The 13,897-nt window shown below is 32.2% G+C and overlaps 1 protein-coding gene across 1 annotated transcript in view; it reads left to right on the plus strand.

Moving 5' to 3' along the window:
- The window catches only part of LOC147816220 (histone deacetylase 9-like), a 222,705-nt gene that overhangs the window by 185,810 nt on the left and 22,998 nt on the right, over nucleotides 1-13,897 (plus strand). Inside the window, exons 23-24 of the mRNA XM_087158396.1 lie at nucleotides 5,125-5,176; nucleotides 13,391-13,458. The gene's annotated coding sequence lies outside the window, so the exon portion shown is untranslated. The remainder of the gene's footprint in view (nucleotides 1-5,124; nucleotides 5,177-13,390; nucleotides 13,459-13,897) is intronic.

The raw sequence follows: 13,897 nt of genomic DNA on the forward strand, positions 1-13,897 counted from the left end.
TAACTATGGTTACTATTTTTGCAAAAAAATAACTAAAAAGAAACAATTTTCAGAAAAATAACTTTCAAAAAAGATTAATTTTAAAAAAAAATTTATTACCAAACTAGAAGGTTGTGCCATAATATCTTATTAACAAATTTGTATAAAAAGATCAGATTTTAAAAAATCAATGCCTGGAAAGCAATGGATAAATTTATAAAAAATAAAATGCTCGGAAACAAATTTGAATTTGTATTAAAAGCGCAATATCAGTTTTTGAGCAATATCAAAAAGTGATAATTCAGTTTTTTTATCGAGTGTCGTAATATCATATGTCAGAATCTTGTATTTAAAAAAAACGAAGCAGGACTAAAAAGTGATCAGTAAACAGAGTCGATTTATTAATGAATGCGCAAATTAAAGAGTCAGAATGTGCCTATTTCATAATTCGAATTTCAGGTGTCTTAATCTCATGCAAAAAATATCGCAATGTGAAAAACTTAAAAGGAAATGATCAGAAAACGACTTGGATTCACAACAGAATAGTCGCTAATTAAGCGTGATAGAATGTGATTATTGGAAAATTTAGTCAGGGATTCTCTGCATTCTGGTTTTTCTTTTAACTTGGAATTCAAGTATCGTAATATGTTGAAAATACTGGAGTTTCAAAAAACATGGTCGAAAGAAAAGAGAGATTAAAACAACGTAGGTATACGATCGAAACTTTATTTTCACACATCAATATGTGATCACTCAAATTCGAAATATGCGTTTCGTAATAATATCACATCAAAATATTGGAAATTAAACTAAATCTTGCAGAAATGGCATTTTTTCAGTTGTCAATAAAAATTCTGACAATTTGTTTAAGCACAATTATATTTTAACTTTTACAAATATAATTTAATATCAAAAATATGCACGCGCAGCAAATGTAACTATGGATTAAAAAAGAACTAAAACATAAGCGGATTATTACCCAATATTTTTAAAATTAAAACTAAAGGAAATTTTTTTTTAAAAATAATTATGCTTTTCTAACATCAAAACAATAAAATCTTCGTGATGTTATAAATTCAGTAAAGATTACAGTGTAAATGACTATAACAAGTTTCGACAATTATAAGTAAAATAGCTACAATCAAATTATATATTTTGGTTAGTTTCTTTCCTGTGCAAAAAAAAAAAAATCGATGCTCTGAATATAATAAAGTTTTACAAACATTATGTAATAACAGATAATAAAAAAATGTGCACATAAATACCTACAAAACCTTTTCAAAATTAAACGGATTTGGATTATAAACTTTTAGTCGTTCAGGGTGCAAAAAAAAAAAAATAAATAAACGAATCATTCTGTTAACTTTTGATCTAAAGATTAGATCTTCACATTCTGTGACTCATTCCTAAAGGCCTGTTTACACGGTCCAATTTCTTGTATCCGAGAAATTGGACGGATTTCTCTGTCCAAGAAATTTGATGATTCGTTGACACTATCCAAGTTCTTGAATGTCGCTGATTGGACGGGAGAAACACTTGCGCATGCGCATTGTTCCTATTCAACATTATGAAATCATACTTATATGACTTTAAAATTACTGAATAAATTCATATAAAATCACAATAACACAAATAAACCGCAACAGATCAATTTATCTGGACTAAAATATATGAAAACAGACAACAAAATGTCATAATTTGCTGCCTGCTTGTTGACGTCACAAAACCTAGGACGGTGATTGGTTAAGGGAGAAAAAACTTGGATGGAAAGTAGAACATGCTCTACTATCGTCCAAGAAGTTGGACCAAGTTCTTGGATGTTTGTTTACACGATCCAAGCTCAAAGCAAAACAAGTTTCCATCAATATCAATCAATCTCTGTCCAAGAAATTGGACCGTCTAAACAGGCCTTAAAAGTTCAAGGGGATGATTTCAAATATGCGACTTCAAAAGTGCAGAGGCGATATTTTAAGTTACGAAATCATACACTAAAACGTACTTTCTCTGAATAAACATGGCATTTTTTCGATGGATTCGAATTACTGAACCCCAGAATGTAAAGGTTAATGGCAATCTGATAAATAGCTCGAGAGCTTTTTAAGCGAATTGAAAACTTTTTGCTCTCAGTTATATTGACAAAAATTGTCTGAAATTAACTGTTAGTAAGTATTTATTATTTTATTTAATAATAGTCAGAAAAAATTTGAAGGTATACTTTTTTTAATCGTTTTAAAAGAAGGTAATATGACATGGAAAAAATACAAAATTTGAGCGAAATTGTTCGAATAGTTTCTGAGAAATCAAATTTTTAATAAATGATTTTTTTTTTTAAAGTAGATTTCTCAAGAATCCTAACACCGTATTTGAACTATATGAATTTAAACCAACCTGCATCACAAGTCTTTTCTTAAAGAAATTTTTTTAATTAATTAAATTTAATTAGTTTTAAAAGTTGTTTTGAAGAAAAAGTGCAATATGAATCATTGGAATATTAGGGGAAAAGAGGGCTTTTTATATCTTTATGAAAATACATTATAAGAATTTGCATGATTCATAATTAAACAAGCTCTGATTTTTCTATGCATAAGATGCTTATTACTTTTTTTTATTCTTAAGATAAAGATAATTATTTAATGAAAAAAAAATTACTGTTATTGTCACTTTAATGATACTTTTTTTGAGAAACTTAACTGTTGTAATGGTTGATTACAAACTACATATTATGGTCTTAATATTACATTGTTACCATATTTCTACAATTATTACTTTCAATTATAAGAGTAGAATTTTTTTTATATAAGCCTGAGCTCCTAACAATTTGCAGTTAGGTCTGTCTTTATTTTTCCAAAAAGTGGTTTGTATTCATTGTTAAATCGCTTCATGGGTTCAAATTAATTATCGAGCGTGGCAGAGGTACCTCCTATTTTTAGTATTTCACAGTTTTGTGGAGACTATTCCCACCATTGGAGGCAAAAATATTCTGTGGAGGGATTTACGCTACAACAACAGGGGATCTATTTGAAATCTATTCAACAGATTCCGAAAATGTTTTTCCAGGAGATTTCACCCCTGATAAAATTCAAGATTTGCTAGCATCTCTTTGCTTGTGGTTGTGGAACATTAAGTAAAATACAAATTTAGTCAGGGATTCTCTGCATTCTGGTTTTTCTTTGAATGCTGTAGAATTTTTTATTTTAAATTCTGCCCTATCTTAAGAATTTTATTTCATATTTTTTTTTAAGTAAAAAAAAAAAAAAACTCATTTGCGTTGATCGATTTGGCTCTTTTCTGAAATAGTGCGTATATGGCATTCGCCATACTTGCCACACCCTAGATACGTCACTGGAGATGGACTGAAAAGAAACCGATAAGAAGAAGAAAATCATTTTATACATGAAAATGGAATTAAACACAACACTGTCTCCCATCACAGAAACTGTTCAAATTTGCAGTCGACAAAATTAACGTACTCTGTTCAATGCTTGGCCGTCGCACATTGGTGAAAACACCATAGTGTCAGCAACTTCGAATATCCGAGAAGCAAGGTCTTCAGCAGAATCCATAGGACCATCGTAGTAGATGAAGCTCTTCAGATGACACCAGAAGAAAAAGTCCATACATGACAAATCGGGTGAAGGCCAGTTAATTGGGCAGCCACGACCCATATATCTTGCACCCATCCACAATATAATGGGCTGGTGTCCCGTAGTGTTGGAAGCATGTGATGTGTGCTGGAGCACGGTTTAATAGTTCTGTCAACACCTCTTGCATATACAAGAGAATTTCCCTCCAGTCGTGTTGGTAGGTATGATGATCAGATGACTGTGCATGATTCCGCCAAACATTTAGCTCGAAACGTTGATGGAACAAACGTGGGTGCATTGCGTACGGGTTTTCGGTTGCCCACACGATAGTTGTAGGTATCCGAAATACTCTTCCGTGTGAATGTGCATTCGTCAATGAACAACACGTGTGCACAAATTTTTGTGTTCGCAGTCATCTTTAACACTTGTTCTATCAAAACCACGTGATAAAATTGACGACGTGTGTCTGATAATCCGATGCTTCCATGCTCTAAACTCTCAGCGCATGGTAGTGATGTATTCTTTCATTTCGCATGAATCGGGAAACTGCTTGTGACATCGTATGCGTGCTAGATACAGGCCTTTCGCTGATATGATGCAAAATTTCGTCCGATATAAATTGCATTCTTATACACCTGCCACGTCCGATATCTTGCGTGCAACTTGAAAAAGAATTTGTTGGTTCAGTCGTTGAAATATTCTTGCATCAGGGACTGTCATGTTGGAAAACGCTCTCGGTGCCATCTTTGAGCTTCCCTTGCATTGTCGTATGTAGTTCCATGCTATGCATCTCCACCTTCTCCTCTGACTTGAGTACGTATTCTTCTGAATCCACAGAGCAAATAAAAGCAGTTACTGTGAACAGCAATCGCTGTTAGGTTCTCTCGTTGCTGCTTGCGTTTGGACCATGGATTGTAAGGTGATTTATGGTTGTTTAGGTGCGTTCTATCATTCCCTAACATATGTTCCATGCGTTTTTGGACCTGTACATGATCAGGATTGAAGAGCATGTGGACGGCAATTTTCTTATATCGAATAAGCGCTTTTCAAACTTATCCAATAATGAACCCAATTAACTCTTTATTATATTTTTTTTTAACTTGTGTGTTACTTTTATTATTCAAGGCAACTATTATATGCAGAGAGTGTCACAATTTTATCCAGTGTTTGGAAGATTTATAGCAAACAAAATACTATCAATGCATCTACAAATTTTACTTTCACTTGATAAAGAAACTTTTTTTTCTTCCAAAAACGTTCCATATGTGAATCTTTGATGCGGCAAGAATTAGAATTCTTGCCGCTGTAATATATCACGATCAATGGTAGCAGATGTGATCCGTGGGCGTAATTCTACGAAATCACGTTATCTAGGGAATATCAATACAAAATCTTTGTGGTAACCCTATAAAAAAATATCTCAGGGATTTAAATTTAGAGATCAAACCGATTTTATTTCAAATTCTGGAAGGAATTGTAACACACCCTGCAATTCTGATGATACTATTTAGACTGCTTTTTTGGAGCTATGATACTACTAAAGTAACTATTTTTCTGATAGGGAAGAGTTCTGGCTTTAAATGAGCAGTATAATGATGTACACTATACGTCAGGTAAGAATGTCCTTTTCATGATTTGTTAGTTTTGTAATCTTCACATGTTTTGAGCAAAAATTGAGTTTTTCAGCTTTCACTTCTCAGTAAAGTTTTTGAAACAATTTTCAGTTCATCAGTCTAGTTGCAGTAGAAAAACTTTTATGTTGTTCTTTTTCGAAAACTATCACTCCTTTTTGTTAATATTGCTGCCTGTTTCTTTTGTTGGTTTTATTCTCAAAATTGCAGATTTCAACTGAAATGGGAGATCTTTAAAACTACTTTTGTAATAAAATTACATTTTGATGAACAGTGCAGAAAAGAAAAAACACAAATCAGCCTGAATACTTTTGATTGAATGATTAGATCTTCAGGTATTCGGTCTAAATCTTAATAGTTCGAAGGTAAAAACTTAAATAAGCTAATTATTAACACAGACAATATATGAAGTTACGAAATCAGACACAAAAACGTACTTTCTCTGAATAAACATACTTTTTTCCGACGTATTCGGATGTCTGACCCTCAAGATATGAGGAGTACCAGGAATTTGGAAAATATGATTCCCAAAGTTTGATCAGAGGAGTGGTTTAAAGTTTGGACCCTTTAATGTTAATTTCACTTTTTGCGCATTTCGCCATATCTCGAGAATTTTTTAAACGAATTGAAAATATTTTGTACATAATTATAAAATTCATTTATCCGATAATTCCATGCAATAAAGGACTTTTAATAATTATTTATTATGTTTTAGTTTCCTTAATGACAGGAATTTTTTTTAATAAATATTATGGTATTCTAATTTCTGCGTCACTTCAAAGAATATCACTTTAGTTTGATGAAACCAATTAAAGGAAAGAACGGTTTTTTTTAAAAAATAAATAAATAAATAAAAAGCAACACCTATATACAAATGAATTATGAGATGATAGCTAAGCTCTTCGCGCACACCTTGACAAGCAGTAGCTTGTGACATCTTATGGAAGTGGCGCTATGATCGCATTTATGTAGTGGTACCTCGTCGAATTTTCTCGCCGAATATTGTAGCGTAATAGCGTTCTGAAACATCGTAGCTTAGCCCAATATTTGTTTTTAACATTTTTTTGTTTACCCATCTTCAGTATCGCCAGTCTTCATCGTTTAGACAATGCAACACTGTGGCGGAGAGTTGGAAGACACAAAGCAAGCCAATCACAGGCTACTTGTGTTTTATATCTTATATCCGCCGTCGAACCAATTTTGCGTTTACGACTACTAACGTTAACTCTGGACCCTTGTAATTTTGAACCAATCCAGAAGACAAGGAAACTCCTGGATCAGTACCCCCAGAGGTATGATTTGTTATGGCAACATGGTGGACTTTGTTATTCGACAGATTTATGGTGCATCTGTCACTATTTACTACATAGGGAGTCTTCGGCAGGCGGAGATCGAACCCATGACCTCTTGGACGCAGGCCCAGTTCCCTACAAACAGGCTACTTGCTGTAAAGACCTCTAGGTTTCGAGAAAGTTCATAGAGATAGAGAGAGAGATGAGAAGCAGTTCGCCAACCTGATCAAGACCACAAAAGAGGAACAACGCTGTCTCAAGACAATTATTAGCCATTTCTAGCCGAAAGGGATCGCCTCGTGAAAGCCTCGCAACCTGCATAATACAGCAGAGAAATCTATTTTACGGATAAGTCAACTGGAGACCAATACAGTTGGCCCGTATGCCAGGCGTCCTGAAGCCTGCATCCCGTTTACCGTGAACCACAAAAAAAAACTGTCTAGCATGTTTCCAAAAAAACCTCTGGGGAGTGGGTTTTCTTCAGCGATGTGTTGAGTTTAAATCTGGACACCGACTTGAGACGTATTCTCATCTAGAGAGGTCCCGGGACTCGATATTCGTCCTTTAACATTGTCGAATGATCGAGGTGGTCTGATGGTCTGGGCAGGCATCATGGTAGGCAAACATACCGGTCTGTTCGATTGAGGTACTCTGACAGGTCAGTGATACAGGGACACAATCCTTGCACTCTATGTGACACTTTTTCGCGGACCAAATTTCAACCTCTTGTTCGATAACGCTTCCCCATACAGGGCTCAGTTCGGGATGATTGCCTTTAATCGGGTAATATTCAACGATTGAATTACGACGTCCCCTGAACTGAATCCCATCGAACAGGTATGAAACATCCTTGGATGCTTCATTGCAGCTTAAAGACCAACTCCAATGACCATCGGTGAGCTAAAGGTTAACTTGGGGCAGGAGCGGGTGTGGTTGCCATAGTCATTGATATCTACCCTGATAAACAGTATGAAACACCGATGCGAACGTTGTGTAGCTGTTTGGGGTGATTATACACCCTATTAGATATATATGAAAAATTACTCACATTCTTTGAACCAGGGTCCGCTTTTACGAATTTGTGCAAATAGGGTCCAGTTATTGCAAAAAACTTTTTCAAGGAGTTTTTAAATTGTAGATACATACAAGATTATGCTCGGCACTGTAAAATTATAATAAAAAAAAATTAAATTTTCAAAAATAAACAGCAATTGCTGCTTCTAAATTAGAGATGCAACATACAGGGCTGATTGTGCTCCGGAAAAAATCAGTATTTCCGGATTTTTCGCTAACAGTGATCCGGAAGTTTCCGGAGATTGAAGGTCCAGACGTTTAAAAAAAATCATTAATCATAGAAATTTCCGGAAATCAAATTTTCAAAGGTGGAACTTAAAAACACAGTTTATTTTATTTGTTTGTAAGGGAGAGCCAGAGAGATACTTTATAAGCATGTAATCATGATTAATATTAATTTTTTATCGGTAAATAGTTGTTATAATTATAAACTCAAGAAAAAAAAGACATATTTGTAAATTTTAATTACTTCTCCAGGTCATCATAGGTATGTGTAAATGGTATAGGTATGTGTAAAATTGTAAATATATTTTAAGTAAACTAAGAAATATTGAGAAAAGGGAAAAATAAACTTTTTAAATTTTTTTCAATTTAAACCTTTTTTTAACTCACGAAATTTTCCGGAATTTTGCTCACAATCACCCTTAAACATGAAAATATATGGTATTTAGCCTATACCTGCTGAAAGCAGAATATTCATTTCCGACGAATAATGGCAGAATCGTCAGCTGGAGACAAAACTTAATTCGTTTACATCCATCTTTCTTGGTTTCTGCCCTGGGAAGGGTTTATTCGATTAACAAAACAATAATGAAGATAAACAAATTAGGGAAGGGTTCGATTAAAAGAAAAATCATTTTGTGAAGAGTCCTTTTTTAAGTTGAAATATTTTGTGAAGGGTCCGTTAACGGACCCAAATTTCTTCTAAACAGATCCCTGTGGTCTGAACAAAAAGCGCACCAGCTTTGTTCTATCTGGCTCAAATCCGGCAACCCTGTACGTTAGCTCACTTGCTAAAATGTAGTTATGGCTGAAATTGGTTTTACAAATTTAGTGATCTATAAACCTACCGTTAAAAAAAGCAGTAACAAGTTTTAATTAATCTTTTATTTAGAATTTTAGAAAGATAAGTAAAACCGCAACACACTCGAGGGGGTTATACAGAGATTATAAGTTAAAATATGCAACAAATATTTGATGTAACTGCATAAATAGTAAGATGAAGTAAATCTTAGAATTTTAGAAAACACAATATTTAATTTTTATTCAAAATGTTAGCTGCTCGTAGAAATTTTGTTTCTCTACTTTAGTCCTTCAAAAGTTTTCATTCGGAAATTCAATAAAAAGATAATACAAAGATATGTTTAAAACAAAAAGTTGAACGAATATTAGCCCACTCGAAATGATAATCCATTAAAATTGATAAACCATTGCTTGATACTGATAGCCCATTCACCATGAAACAGAAGCTTATTAAAAGAAATCGTTAGCCCCTTAACGTTTTTTCTGGCCAAGATGTCATAAAAATATGACGGTGACAAATATTTATCGGATTTTAAACCGCATGTTTAAATTTTTGCGTCGAAGTTTAAGCCCATTGCAGGAAACAGCTTGCGTTAGTTTAGGGATAGGTGTAAATTCGCCTTTTCATTTTAAAAATCATTTGCAAGGAAATGAATTTCGCAATAAAAAATGAATCAAGTTCATTACCAAAGTTTAAAAAAGTGAACATCGTATTTAAAAATTAGCTCATTGTAAGAAATTATTAGCCCTACATTTGACCACCAAAAATTTTCTTTCCAATAAAAAGTTATTTCAAAAACAATCTCTAGATATTTTTTGATCATTAAACGAGAAAATTGAATTTTTCTATCGAACTTAATGCCAATTAGTAAAATTTTATCCCATGAAAAAGTTTCGTATTCTAAACAGCAAAAAAAAAAATGTAAATAAATTTAAAAAATATAGCTGAGGCAAATTTTAATAAGTTTTTGACAGAGAACTTCAAAAGAATGAATTTTACCTCCAAATTTAAATTTATAATTGGATATCATTAGCAAAATAAATATTTTGTTCGAACATAAGAATTACGGCCGAAATAAGAGTTTTGTTAAGGTGACAAGGGACTTTCAAAGAAGCAAAAATTTGTCAAAAAATCGATATTTTACATTTTATATTTTTGAAATTTAGGCATTTAACTGAACATTTTAAAAAAAAATTTCTGGAATAAGAGCAAAATTAATGAAGTTATGGCCATTTCAGTTTTGACCACGCCCCTTTTTTTACCTTTTTTTGTCTGCAGGTAACTGTTAAAATTAGTTTAGTTTAAAATTAATTTAAAATTAGATGAATATTTTGTTAATTTTTTTAAAAAAAATTTAAAGTATATAATTATTAAACTAGTTCATTCGACAATATTTATAGGTATTTATATTAAAAACAAGAAATATTTGTTCAGATATAAAATTTGCAATGAAAAAGTACTAAAAGTCATTTTTCTCAAAATTTCTTTTTTGAGAAATTTACAATTTTCGAACTGTTCCAGCGTAATGAATTTTCATTCTATTGACCTGAGAATTTAAAGCTATATATTTATGAATATTATTAACATTTTGTTGGGAAAGTTTTTTGAATTAAGTGAATAGTATTTTTTTTATACATGATATTTTATAGAGGTATCATGATTTTTTCCTAAAAATGTAGGTTTTTTACTGTTTTTTTAATGTTATTTGTTTCTATAATAAAAAATAAAAAAAGTACTTCCAACACTTTTTTCAATATTACCTAATATGTAATATTTTAAAAGAATTTTGTCATTTTGACAAAATTTCAGACGCGAGGAGTAATATAAAAAAACATAAAAAATTTAAATTTTTTAATTTCTTAAATTTTGAAATATTTTTTTGAAATTTTGTATAAAAGTTGTTTTTAGCAATATAAATGTATCCTGAAAATTTCAAGCAAATCCCTTTATAATTTCAAAAAAAAAAATTTGAAAGCCCTTTGTCGCCTTAAGTTTTAAAAATTCTGATAATTTGGAAGTAACATTTAAACTTTTACCAGCAATAATTAGTGTATATGAGGATATCGTAAGCTTATAACAACAGCGAACTTTTCATTAGCCAACTAGCTTAAATTTTTTACCACGATAAGGAAAGATCCCCCGATGTCTCTCAGTGGGTCTTTGGGAAGAACTGAGGTTCGATGACCTTCCTGCAGTCTTCAGATCGATTTCAATGAGATCGGCTACTACATCACCATCATGCCATTGCGCAGTGGACCAGCATCCAAGGTTTCGTGGCCAAAATTAGTATTTCGATAAACTTTGTTTCAAAATTATTATATATAGCAATGAGGGGGGGGGGGTATTTAGGGGCTTTTATGTGCAGGTAAATTGAATTCATAACTAAAATTTTGAAATACACTGAAAATACCCCCCCCCCCCCAAATGGCGGCTGAAATATGGCGAGCAAAAATAAAAATAATAATATAGTACGTTTAAATAATTAAATATAGCAATGAAAATATAATAATTTTCGTAATTTTATATTAAATATGAAAAGCAAATTATATTTCCGAGGTAATATTACAAAATAACGCGAAAACAGGAAGAAAAAAAATATTTTTGTTTTTTGGTATATTTAGTTCACCTGTGCAATACGGGCCAAATGGGCAGGTTTTATCGAAAGAAGAAACATCAAAGAAGACAACAAAAAAAAATTAGCTAATTACCTGGTAAAACTTTTTGGAACGAAGTTTTGAATGTCATTCAAACATTGTAAAATGTCAAATGATAAGATACAAACTATAAGTTTGTCAAGAGTATTAACTAATCCAACAAATTGAAAAGTTGTACTATAATTTCAGACTAATTATTCTGATAAAAATGTAACAGTAAGGTGAAATTCCCATACATGTTTCTGAAATAAAAATTTAAAAAACAATTTTAACATATTTCTCATTACATTTTACTCTCGTCGGTTCAAAAAGTAAATTATAATGTTTGGAATGATAATGATAAATAATGTTTTAATTATGAATACTTAATTTGGGCTATATTAAAACTGCCTACACTTATTTTAGTTGAAAATTTAACTTTTAACTTTTGGCCAAAGATGATAGTCTTCTGGCCCACAGTGCATTGGTCCATGAAATAATTAACCATTAACCTCCATTACCCCCTCAGTCTATAACAGTTTAGGCTATAGCAGGAATGCTTGCTTTTAACATGCTTGCATGTATTTCGAAGCCATAACAACTTTCATAGCTGATTAAGTTTATTTTTGGACTGAATTTAGGAATTTTGTTTGGAACTGTTAGCACGTGTGAAATTAATCTTATATTGATCCGCCAAATACTTTCGCCAGCCCAGCCATTAAAAAAAAGAGCTTCAACAACAAGTTTGAACTGATTTTTGGTCAGGAAAGAATAGTTCTGATCTTTGTCTCATCTCAATACGTTTACCAATTCATAGCTAGCGTCGAACAGCCAATCCACTCCTGAGTTCATGACTCTCAATGTCCAACTCCATAGCCTTGTTATTTTGAAACCATCTCAGAAGACAGGGAAACTCCTGGATCAAGTATTGGAATAAAACTAGCCTTCGTGAAGGATTTTTTGAAGAAACAAATCAGAAGTGGAAAACAAGGTAAGGAAAAGCGCGAAACATGGAGAGAAAAACCACGAAAGCCTCTCCCATTAAGTCCGACTGCAAGGGAGTTCGAACTCATGATCCATCTGCCATCGAGGGTATTTTTCGTCGCCAGTGTTGTCTGTGAGAGCCAGGAGTAGAATTATTTAAGACCAGCCTCCTCTGGGATTTCAACCTAGGGCACCCCTTTAGGACGAGAAGCTCTCTGTCTCCCGCGACTCTTATTGTCTAAATAAATAATCCTACCCATTGTAAGTACCAAAAAAAAAAATGTTTTGAAAATTGTTACACTCGCAATTTCAAAATCTGCGAACAAACGTAATCCATATTAATCGTTAACTTACGTTCTCCCTCAAAATATTTTCGTTAGCTCATCGCTCACCCTAAAATTGTGGCCAAAATAAGTTCTACCGAATTTTTCACTTAAATACCACAAGTTTTAATTTTATCACCAAGCTTCAGACTGTTGTGTGAAATAGTTTTTCCACGTGTCAAAAAATAGAGTATGACTAAAACCAGTTTTAACTTTTTAACAATAACTTAAAGTTTAAATTTTGTCTCCTATCGTAGACCTGTTGTAGAAAAGTTTATCCTGCGATAGACAACCTTTTGAAAAGAAAATTATCATTATGGCTACTTTTTCCTAATTTTTTATAGATATTCACTACATTTAAAAACAATTACAATTGTTAAAACAGAAACTGTAGTCTAACTAATTTATTAGCTGAGCTCACTTGCTATTTTCGTTTGCCAAACCGTCAAAAAAGAAATCGAATAGAAACGTTAAACTTTTGTAGAAAATCGTTAACCAACCAAATTTTTTGTAAGCCTATCAGACAAAAATGTATTGAGAATTTTATCCATCTCTTTTGAGTTTCCTGTGATTGAGTTAATTTCCGAACTTGTGTGCTTTAAAGTACTTATTATATATGTTGCGTACGCAGTGCAGCGCCATCTGTAGTAAAGTAGACTCCCTTCAAACGCTCACTCTCGAAACGGCAACGGGGAGACAGCTCTGGAAGATGTTCTAGCTATAATTATTTATTTTGTATTGTCTTTAAGTGTTTTCTTAATACTAAAAGCTTTAAATGTAACCCCGTCCTTAACATATATTGTAATGCTTATTATATACTATATATTATTATATTTGATTTCTAATTGTTTTCATTTCAATTTTAGGTTTATTTTTTGTAAGAGAGAAGAGAAAGCCTGTAATGGCAACTATTTGCTACTAAGTTCAATGAGAGGTAACTATACCTACTGTTTTAACAAAAAATAGCTAAAAAGTTAGAATTAACAGAAAAAAGAAAACTTTAAAAGAAAGATTAATTTAAGGAAATTATTATTGCCAAACTAGTAAGTTGCGTCATAATATATAAACAAATTTGTATAAAATATCAGATTTTAAGAAAATCATATGAAATGACTGAAAAGCAAAGGATAAATTGATAAAAAAATGCACGGAAACAAATTTGTATTAAAAGCGTCGTGAATCAAAAAGTGATAATTCAGAAAAGTGATAATTTGCGTCGAAATATCATATATCAGAATCTTATACTAAAAGAAAACCAAAACAGAAATAAACAATGTAAACGACGTCGATTTATTAGTGAATGCATCAGAATGTGCTTACTTTGAAATTCGAATTTCAACGTCTTAATCTCTTACAAAAAATATCGGATTGTG

Source organism: Parasteatoda tepidariorum, chromosome 2 (assembly GCF_982258835.1).
Source record: "Parasteatoda tepidariorum strain Cologne lab strain chromosome 2, Ptep-v5.0, whole genome shotgun sequence".
In the NCBI taxonomy this organism is placed as follows: Eukaryota; Metazoa; Arthropoda; class Arachnida; order Araneae; family Theridiidae; genus Parasteatoda; species Parasteatoda tepidariorum.